Source organism: Canis aureus, chromosome 23 (assembly GCF_053574225.1).
Source record: "Canis aureus isolate CA01 chromosome 23, VMU_Caureus_v.1.0, whole genome shotgun sequence".
Lineage (NCBI taxonomy): Eukaryota > Metazoa > Chordata > Mammalia > Carnivora > Canidae > Canis > Canis aureus.
The window spans coordinates 24,325,374-24,336,573 of NC_135633.1; the positions used below are offsets into that span (position 1 = coordinate 24,325,374).

Consider the following 11,200-nt stretch of genomic DNA (forward strand, 5'->3'; position numbering starts at 1 on the left):
CTTTATCTCTCACTACAGTCTTCGGATAAATTTTAGTTTATCTGATGGCTACCCCTGCTTTCTTCTGAGGGCCATTCGAATGGTAAATGGTTCTCCAACCTTTTATTTTCAGGCTGTAGGTGTCCTTCTGTCTAAAATGAGTCTCTTGTAGACAGCAAATAGATGGGTCCTGCTTTTTTCTCCAGTCTAAAACCCTGCACCATATTCCTCATGGACTTCCATCTCTATTCACAGAGACACACACACATGCACATGCTCATATGATTGAAATGGTCCTCATGAGGACATTCATTAGCATCCTCGCAGCTCCCTGCATGATTTTGCTGGCAGCTCCCACATGAATTTCTGCAGTGCACTCACACCTAAGGAAGTGCACCCTCTTGGCTTCAGGTTCTCCAGGGAGGTCACCACAGGGAGTCGTGTAAGGAGTCCTTGGACCAGCAGGGGGCGACGTCAGCAACCAGAATCCTTTCCTAAGCTTCCAGGAGGCTTTGACACTGTGCAGGTGCCCAGGGAGGGAGGTCTGCATCTCCATGGCTTGGGGTTGCAGTGTGAGCATTTCCTAGGGCCCTAAAGGGACAGTGGGTAATTACAGAATATCTGAGGACCCAGAAATCCCCCCTAGTGATGCTACTTTGAAAATTGCTGGACCCCGGGCTCTGAACTGAGGTGAAAGATTTGCAGGAAGCTCAGGCAATGGTATTACGTTCTCGAGGCTTTCCAGGAAATCTTCTTCCAAGATGTATATCCAACTCAGTCAAGGCTTCGGATAATAACAACGCAATGATTGGCAAAGTGACACTGATTATGGGAACACCAGAGGGTGCCCTCACTTGGACCAGTATTTGAGCAATTACTGATGCCAAGTCAGTGGATTTGGTCTTGCCCCATGGAGTCATCCTAAACATCCACATTTCTAAAGGAAATATTCACTCACAGAAATAACACTTCTTTTTATACAGAGCATTGATGAGCCTATTGTCAGAAATTTAATAACTCATTTAATATCGTGCACTAGAAAAGAAGCATTTAGGGAAGGCAAGTTATCTCCTTGTCCTTTCAGCTTCCATCAAACTCATGGAGTCATGTTTGGAAGGATTAAGGCTAAAATAGAACACTGTTCTTGCCGAAGTTTGTTAAGAGAAAATGATGCGTTATCTGATGAGTGTTAATTTTGCTTCTCTGAAAAAAAAAAAAAAGATATACTAATGTGCCTCAACATTTCTCTTTCCTGAGTAATTCAGAGACACACCCAAGTAACTAAGCACTTGTCCTCTTCTTTAAATGTGTGTTAGATATGAGCTGTTTGCTCCAAAATGCAGAAATGCATTGAAGCAAAAAGTGATGGGGTAGGAAAATATCTGGAAAACCATTTGTCTTTCCAATTCAACAATACTATTTAATGTGTGTGTCTGTGTGTGTGTGTGTGTGTATTTGACTGTGAGTGTTTTCCAGGAAAGAAGTTTGCATGGAAGAAGGTCGGAGTCAGAAGGTATACGTCTGGACTCCTGTGTGATTCTGAGTCTGGGGTTGTGGATTTGCTCTTGAATGGAACCCTTGGTGCCCTGTAACCCTGGGTCAGGTGTTCAAAACTGCAGCTATTTCAGAAAACCGTCCTTTCTCTTCACACTTCGATTCATGTGTTACACATTCAAGAAGACTGACTCCACACAAATTATTCCAAATTAAATGATATCTATGTTGGACACGCACACTCACTAACTCCTGTGCTATTTAGAAGAGTCCAGGAGGGGGCCGGTTATTTCCTATGTCTTCTGGAACACTTGCTTTCACAGAACTGAAGCTCCAGTGCAGCTAGTGTGTGCTGACTGTGTCACAGCGGTGGGGAAGGCTATAGGCCTGGGGGCAAGCGCTCAGGAGTATAAAGGATCAGGCTCTGGGCCAGGCCACGTGCAGACATGCTCATTACCAAGTTAATGGAGGACACTGTGGTGTTTGTGCAAACTGGGGCTCCTCTACTTTCTTTTTCTCTTCTCTTGGTCATGGAGTTATTCACCAGAAAGTAGCAGCATTGCAGGCAGGATGTTTAAGAGACATGGAAGTCAACATGCCTGTGCCAATGTCATTTTTAATGGATTTTTCACAAGCTAAGTCATTTTAAAACACAAGACAGTTATGTTTAAAAACTACTATGTACTGGGCCGAGACAGTCCTGCCTTAGTAGTTTCTGTGAAATCAGGTGCATAGCAGCGGGAAAATCATCTCCTCTCCTATTATGTGAAAGTGAATATGTGGACTGTGATGAATGAGATATTTCTAGGTGTATGATGGAGAGATGATGGAGGAGACATGGATTACAGATAGGTTCTTCAGGGATAGGTGGACAAAACAGTAGATCGAAAAATAGATAGGGAGTAACATTGTTCTTGAGAGCGATTCCTCAGGCCTCCTTCCCTGCTTGGAAGGTCCTAGCCAGAGGTGAATCTTGAGGAGCAATTACTAGCAGGGCAATATTATCAGAAACTTCCTGGCTCCTACAGGGTCACAACCTATCTACTCTTTTCCAAACCAATATTTAACTCTCAGTAGGGCCTCCAGTCTTCCATTGAAAGCCACGATTTCCACAGATGCAGGGGCTGCACAGGGGATGAGCAAGGACTGTGGAGTACTGGAAGCACAGCACATGAAGGATTTTTTCACCTTTCCTCAGAATGCAGTGTCCAGCTGTGCCAACATTAGAGTTGCAAGGTGGGAATACCACGTTCCCAGACCTTCTGTAAATATTCATCGTGCCTCTGCAGCTCTAGCAATTGCACACGCTGCAGCCCAAAGTGTGGAGCTGCACACCTGCCAGCCTGAGCAACTGCACAAAGTGGGGTCCTCCTGGAAACCTAGGAAAAACTTGTGCTGGCCAGCGTCGCCCCCTGCTGGTCTGAGATCACCGTGCAAGGCTCCTTCCTGTGACTTCCCCCATGGAATGCGAACCAGGTGGGTGGACTTCCTCAGGTGTGGGTAGCACAGGTGGGAGAAGGGCCTCCTGGAGGTGCTGGCCACACCGTGCAGGGAGCTGAATGGGTAATTATGGAGGTTTTCATGAGATAAGATCAAATAATGTGTGCGCTTGTGTGTGTGCGTATGAAAGCACATGTTAATCCAGCAGAAGTTTGGATACCAAAATCTACAGACTGACTTGTATATGTGGATTTTTCTGTGGTTTTTTCCTTCGTCATTCATGCGTGCTGCCCTATTTCCATGTCCCTTAAGATTCTTGTCAATTTAGATCAAATCAACAATAAAAGTGACTTCATTGGATGTAGTCATTCAAAATCGAACTCCACTTTGTGAGTTTAAACCCTTTAATTCCAAAAATACTATATCAGTCTTCTTTGATCTGGAATTCCTGGATCCAGGGATGCAAAGGTTGGTAGGTTTTACAAAACGGCTCCAGCCAAAATGACAGACACAGGATTTCAGGGCACAGAGGGAACTATTTAGCCCAGTCTCAGAGTCACACCTGGACCCAGACATGACTGTTGTAGGATAGAGAAAATTGCAGGAAGAGTGACAGGTCATTCATCACTAGAGTTTTCAGGGCAGATGGGGCTTTGGAGGACAGCTTGTGGGGTGGGCAAGGTCTGGTCTTCCTCCAGGTAGACCCTCTTTCCTGAAACAAACCCCCAACACACACAGATACTCAGACAACACACACATCCACACATAAATGAACGATTCTAAATATTGTCTAAGTAAGACAAATGGTTTTCCACCTGTCTTCAGACCTCATCACTTCTGGATCCAATGTATTTTAAGTTTTTGAAGCAAGTGACACATATTTATTTTATATTCTAAAAGAAAGAGGATACTTTCTCTACATGTGGGTGGATTCCTCGGGATAGGAAAACAACGAGCTATGCCCGTGCATCCTCTATTAAATAAGCAAAGCTAGAGCCATCAGATACTGCACATCAGTTAAACAAGAAGAGTTTTCTACATCGAATTTGAAATTTCCCAAATAGGACTAAGTGCATTTGACAGAAATTAGGAGGACAGTGACCATTCTGGCTTCCCATCAATGCATCAGTATCTACTTTTGGATATGAACTAGTTAGAGGTGTTATCATCCTCTAACCCTGTTTCTATGCACATCATTAACTCCAAATAGCTTCATCACAATACTTGTATTTCTATGATAACTTACAAAAGATATTATGCGTTGTATATGCACCAACTCCCCGAGGAGCCTGGCAAATTGATTATTGTTTTCTCAAGAATAAATATATTTTAAAAAATCATTGAGTTCAAGTCTGTAAATCAGTGGCAAAATTACAATTGAAATGAAAAATTATAGGGAAGGGGCAAGATGGTAGAAGAATTGGGGACCTCAGTTCATCTGGATCCTTGAAGCTAGGTAGATGCTACCAAATCATTGTGAACAGCCAGGAAGTCAACATGACGTTTAATAAAAGACTTGCTGGACCTCTGCAAGTAGAAAAGCAACCACCCTCGGCAAGGTGGGAGATGCGAGACGTGAATCCAAAGTGATACATCAGAAGGCAAATGGCAGGGCAGGCAGTTTACACATCCCAGGATTGGGAAAGGAAAGGGCCACGGAGCCCACAATTGCAAGCCTTAGCAATCTGATCTGGTGAGAGACAACCTTGCCTGAAAGGAGCTCAGTTGGTGAAATGGGCAGACACTAGTCCGGACACAGTGTCTCAGAATTCCCAGAATTCCAGAAAGAATGGGGATGCCCGAGGGGGTGGCCTTCCCAAATCCTGGGCTGTGGACACTGGTCATGGTCACCAAGAGTGCAAGGGGGCTCTCAGCTCAGTTGGCCGTAAAACTGGAGCCACTTTGCCTAGTCGGCTGACCACTCTCCACCTGGGAATTCTGCAAGGGACAGGGAAGTGGGGACCCTGCGCCTTGCCCTGGGAGAGACAGAGGGTGTAGGTGCACCACCGGGGGACAGCCCTCAGTGCAGAGACCCTGGAACAAACAGTAACAGGGCAACCCTCTCTCTCCTCCAGGCGGATTGGTCTGGGCATCCACTACAGGAGTCTGCAGCGTCTGGCACCCCCAGCAGTGACTCCTGCTTGTCCCTGAGAGCTGACTGAAGAGCAGGAGCCTGATCTCTCTGCTCTGAGACTGGAGATCAGATTCCAGCCATTTTGTGCTGGTCTCCTAAAGTGGCACAGGGAGCTTTCAGGGAACGAAGCCACACAGGAAAACCAGAAAGAGCTCACAATGAGCCAGACCCCGTGGCAAGGGGAGGTGTAAACCAGACGAGCAACAGACCACTGTGCATCAGTGCAGCATGCCCCTCCCCCGGAAGATCAGCTCCGAAGATCCCATGAACACCATGTTTATGGACATCAAAGGACTGCGTATCCCGGGTGTGGGACAACACAGTATACAGAATTTGAGCATTTACCTAATGATTCCTATACCTGCGGTTTAAAATTATACGATGCTTTTTTGTGTTTTTCCCCTTTTCACCTGGTTTCATATTTTCTCAACTCTGATTTTAAGGCTTTTGTTAACATCAATTTTTTTACATTTTTATTTTATAGATACATTCTTCATGTTTGGCTTTTTGTCACTGGAATGAATTTTATGGTTCTCCATCTATAAGTTTTGCTTCTTGACAATTTTGAGATTTAGTGTCTCACGCTCATGGTGTATCCATAACCTATGCCAGTTTGTCCAGATAACTCTGTCTTCCTCCATATCTGGATGGGAGTGGATTTTCCTTTGGGAAGACAGGTTTGGTCTGCTTTGCTTTGCTTTGCTTTGCTTTGCTTTGGTTAATGGATGGCGGGGAAGCAAAAGACACGTGAGGTGACTAGAGGGGAGAGCACGGGCCTGCTCAGGACTTCTTCAGCTAGCCTTTCTCCCTGGTCTCCCTGGTCACATGGAATGAATCCCCTCAACTGTACATGAAGTGCCAATTCTGATGGAGAACCCAGCCTTATGGCCCTTTGCTCACGCCTGCCTGTCTCCTCACCCCTGTACCCTATATATCTGCAGGTTCAAGACTCCTTAGGCTACTTCACTAGCTCCAATCCCAACATCCCCTGTGAGGACAGGCCTTTCTACCCTTGGACCTCTAGGATCTTCATAGGCTTCCAGAAAGTAGGGAACATTTCTATTACTGCACGCATCCCTTGAGTGCCCAAGAAGCCGCATTTTCGTCAGAAGCCGTGAGATAGCAATAGGGAAGTGTTCATGGGATGAGACCGGGACCCAAGGCTCAAGGGACCAGACTCTGACCTGGGTCACATAATGATTGCATGAATGGCAGTTACTTAGGTCTTGGGGGCAGGAGAAGGATCCCACACCATGGCTTCTCTACTGACCTCTGACTTTTAAAAGCCCAGTGCGCTCATCCAGGAGCTCCTCTACCCTCCACCTACAGGCATCTGCACAGAGAGAGGGAACACCCTTAAACATGTGCTCTGGAGCGAGGAAAGAGCAGTCAGTTGTTTTTCCTAAAAAAAGAAATTCTCTCAACACGACAATGGATGTGCTTTGGTTTGGTTTGGTTTGGTTTGGTTTGATTTGGTTTTGTTTCATTTAGTTTAATTTGGTTTGGTTTCATATGGTGTTATATTGTTTTGTTTCCATGAGCCCACATCAGAGATATGCCTGAGGATGAGAGACAGAGAGAGAAAGAGAGAGAGAGTCAGAAGGAAGCAACCAGTCCTGGGTCTCGTGTTATTGGACCATTATGTGCCCACTTGTCAAACATTGCCTCCTTGGGACATCATCTGGAGGGTGAAAAATCTCCATGCCCAGGCCTCAGGAAGGAGGCAGCATGAACCAACATTGAAGTGGGTTTTGGGATATGTATAGAGGACAACCGTCAACTCGTCCCATTACAGACCAACGTGCAACCGAGGCCCCGTGTGGTGCTAATGACACCCACCCTGGATGCTCAGGGATCAATGTTCCCTATGCAGTACTTCACGCAGAACCCTGGGTGTGCAGGAGATCCTCAATGTCTACGTATTCCCTGAACCGATCAAGCTGCTGTCTCCCCTCAGGTAACTAAGGCTGGAGGAATTAATGGAATTAATATAATTATAGAGAGGTTCAGAAATGCCGAGAAAAAACCCCCACAAAACAAGATCAAAAGCAAGACATGCACGCTATTCATCTGTGCTAATATTTTATTAAGGGACATAAAACACTACACACAATTCTAAATTAACACTAAAGAATAAACAAGCTGCATGGGTTAAATATTGACAATCACAGTTCCCGCAAAGCTACCAGCATTGACACAAGAAAAACCCATCTCAGGAGAAAACAATGTCCATTTGCAGAGCCCACAGCGGGTGGGCTCTATGTGTGTGTCTCTGAATGGAGATGTAAGTCCATGCGGATTTGGTGGATACCAAAATTTCTGCAAGTGAAATCATAGTGGTACATTTTAGCGTGGGAATTAACCTCAGGACTCCTGTTTCCTGACTATTGGTATTTTACCAACACTTCTGCTCGATTTAGAGCTAATGGCAATGAAAATGGGGTCAAAGTTTGAGGATATTCATGATGTAACATTCATTTTGTCAATTAAAACTTCCAGTTAAAAACGGAGATATCATAAAGAGCATCCTACACAAAATTTTTTTGGACTCCGTGATTACAGAATAAATATCCTAAAACATGGTGGTGTCAAAGATGACACTTTTATTCTCTTAGTGTCCAGTGATGACAAGTGAACGTCAAGAATTCAGCAGGGCCCCAGTGTTTCTGAAGCCCAGTCACTGACCAAGGCCTGGCAAAATGCTCCTGTTGTTCTTGGCCTCTGTTTAGTAACGAAGACAAATGGACTTAGGTTTCCACCTTTCCTAAGACTTACCCAAATTCATAAACTGGAAAAGGTCATGGTCACAAGAAGGAATTAATTGTCTTGTCGACTCAAAATTTCCACAGACACTACTAATTCTGTAAGCAGAATAAACCATAATGGCATTTCCAAACCACGAGCCACCGCAGTGCCTTCCTCCCTGCATCTACAACTGCCAAAACCATAATGTGTAAAAAATGTGCAAGCCTACAACATACTCCAATTAAATCGAAAGTATATAATGGATATTGGTGTAGAATTACCTGAGGAACAGTTAAAATTAGGCATATGAAAACTGGATTTAAGATATAGACTTGCAGGAAAAGGAGTTTTAAAGGAATCTTTCCCAAAGCATAAAACCAGCCAGAGAATTTCTCTTGTTGTAGACCCGAGACACACCTAAGCAGAAAATGATATTCATCTAAACCTTCATAATCTTTGTATATTGGAATCATAGTAGAGAGAGATGAAGGTGTAGAAGCAAAGCAATGGATGCCACGTTCCCAAATAATTGGTTACAGCTACAAACACTCTGGCTGGTGAGGAGAACGTGTTCCTATGTGATATCTCAGCTCCTTTGGGAAAGTGATCTTCCCTGTCCTACAGGACTGACATCTGACACTCCTTGGCTCCCTTGCGGTTAGTCAAAGGAAAAGGACTTTCAAAAAGATTTCCTTTGAACATAGAAACTCTGAACAAATTCTGTTCAGAAAGGTGCAGGGACACTTAAAGAGGTTGAGAAGAATCTGAATGTGTTGGCTGTTTTCAGAGGCAAGATTAGGAGGTGGGCTGACCTGAATGTTCTCTATGAGAAAGGGACCACACCCAAATCCTGTAATCCAATCAAGCGATTCCAGTGGATTAGAGGATTTTGTGCCTTATCCCAGGGCCCAAAAGCCATAAAAGGTGGAGGTGAGGGTCACTATCTGCCATTTGGAAACTGGCTCAGTGAGAGAAGCATCCCTTTGTGACCTGAAGCTCCTGGTTGAATTTATCTTGTGGACACTGTTTCTGCCGACATGGAGGCTGCCTACCTCCACCGCTCAGAGGAGTCTCAGTTCAACGACTCTCCCAAACCCCAATCATGCTGGTCAAAGAGAGGTGGTGCTGAAGTCCACGGAGGACCCTCTCTGCCTGAGAAGACATCCCCTGCATCAAAGACACTCTCCTCCCTGACTGATCCTTTGGCTCCCGCATCAGCAGGGCGGCCTCCCACCAAGACGCCTCTGAGTTGGGAGGATCTTTCCCAGGTGGGAGCTGGGCTTCAGAACATGGGGAACACTTGCTACGTGAATGCAACCCTACAGTGTCTGACCTACACAGAGCCCCTTGCCAGCTACGTGCTGTCCCAGAAGCACGGGACAGCCTGTAGGAAGCAGACATCCTGCACGCTGTGTACTCTGCAGGCTCACATGACCCGGGTTCTCTGCCAAACTGGACGTGTGCTCCGACCCCTTCCACTCCTGCTCGCCGCCTTCCACACACACAAGCAAGAAGATACCCATGAGTATCTCATGTTCATTCTGGATGCAATGCAGCAAGCATGCTTGCCTGAAGACAAGCCCTCAGACTCTCAGCATGCTCAGGACAGCACCCTCATCCAGCATATCTTTGGGGGGTACTGGAGGTCACAAATCCAGTGTCTCCACTGCCAAAGCATTTCCAGCACTCTGGAACCTTACCTGGACGTCAGCCTGGACATCGGGGCTGCTCAGAGTGTCAGCCAAGCTTTGGAGCAGTTGGTGAAGCCCGGAATGCTTGAAGGTGAAAATGCCTACCATTGTAGTAAGTGTCTAGAGAAAGTGCCTGCGTCCAAGGTGTTGACTTTGCACAGTTGTGCAAAAGTCCTCATCCTGGTCTTGAAACGATTCTCAGACTTCACAGGCAACAAAATGACTAAGGAGGTGCAATATCCTGAGTGCCTTGACATGCAACACTCCCTGTCTGAGCAGAGGGCAGGACCCTTGTTTTATGTGCTCTATGCCGTGCTGGTGCATGCTGGGTGGAGTTTCCACAGTGGACGTTATTTCTGTTTCATAAAGGCAGGAAATGGCCAGTGGCATAAAATGGATGATGCTAAGGTCAGCGCCTGCTTGTGACTTGTGCCCTGCGCCAACTTGCCTATGTCCTCTTTTATATGCAGAAGACCGATATGGAAAGAGACCTTGTGAGTGGGTCAGTCGAGGGAGGAATCGCATCTCCCGAGGCAGACCCCGTAGAGGTGGGTGAGGCCTCAGGAGAGAGCACAAGGGATCCCACTGTGAACCTTGCTGAGTCGGAGGAGCACGGGGAAGAGACCTCAAGGCAACAAACCACATTAGACCAGGGGAGATGCCTCCAAGAATGCAACCGACCTAAGCCTGAACTTCATGTCAGGAGAAGAGAAATTGCTCTTCCTGAGAATGCAGTCATCCTTCAGCACTCCAAATACAGACATGAGATGCCCAAGAAGCATCCTCAGCAAACCATGGACCTGCTCCACACTGCAGCTGGGATGATCCCACCTCAGGTGGCCGGGGACGTGGCCAAAGTCCCGCATGTGCCAGGGAGAGCCAGACCAACCAAGAGGACGAGCAAGAAGGGACAGAGGTCTGGGGAAGCAGTGCAGGGATGTGTCTACTAACTTTATTGCACATGGGCACGCACACGCGGGTGCACACACACACACACACACACACACGGTGTCACTCACTCACCAAACCCGAACACAGTCCCACACTGGAAATATTTGGTGTTGTGTGAAATGTGTGTTCTGTATGTATGGAAGAACCATCTATCTGGGTGTGTTCATGGGCTATGGCCTTCGACTGAAACTAGAGGACACTGACATTTAAAGCGGGTTCAGGGATCCCTGGGTGGCGCAGCGTATTAGCGCCTGCCTAGGCCTAGGGCGCGATCCTGGAGACTCAGGATCGAATCCCACGTCGGGCTCCTGGTGGATGGAGCCTGCTTCTCCCTCTGCCTGTGTCTCTGCCTCTCTCTCTCTCTCTCTGTGTCTATCAAAAATAAATAAAAAATTAAAAAAAAATAAAGCGGGTTCATTGTCATGATCTTATATTGGAATAGTGTGGATTCATATGGGGTCTATCCTGGAACCGGCCTCTCCTTCAGCCTTGGGGAGAGTAGGGGCAACTTGCAGGTGAGAGGCAGTGAGCAGTCAGGATTGAGAGTGGATATGATGCTGAGGACCTGGATTTGAAGTATATTCGACCCTCTCGTCATGCTCCGCACTTCCCATTGCTTATCTTCTATTTATATCGAAAGAATATTTGCCTGAACAGAAGCATGCGTGGGGCCTTGCCAGCGAAGTGTTTTGGTCATTGCTTGGAAATGGTAAGAAAGGAATTAAATGCTTATTTTGGGGAGATAACTGCATCCAGCCTGATTGAA

General features: G+C 46.2%; 1 pseudogene; it reads left to right on the forward strand.

The window, feature by feature from the left end:
- The first annotated feature begins 8,829 nt into the window (after positions 1 to 8,829).
- On the forward strand, positions 8,830 to 10,433 carry LOC144295175 (ubiquitin carboxyl-terminal hydrolase 17-like protein 6; annotated as a pseudogene).
- Positions 10,434 to 11,200: the final 767 nt, after the last annotated feature.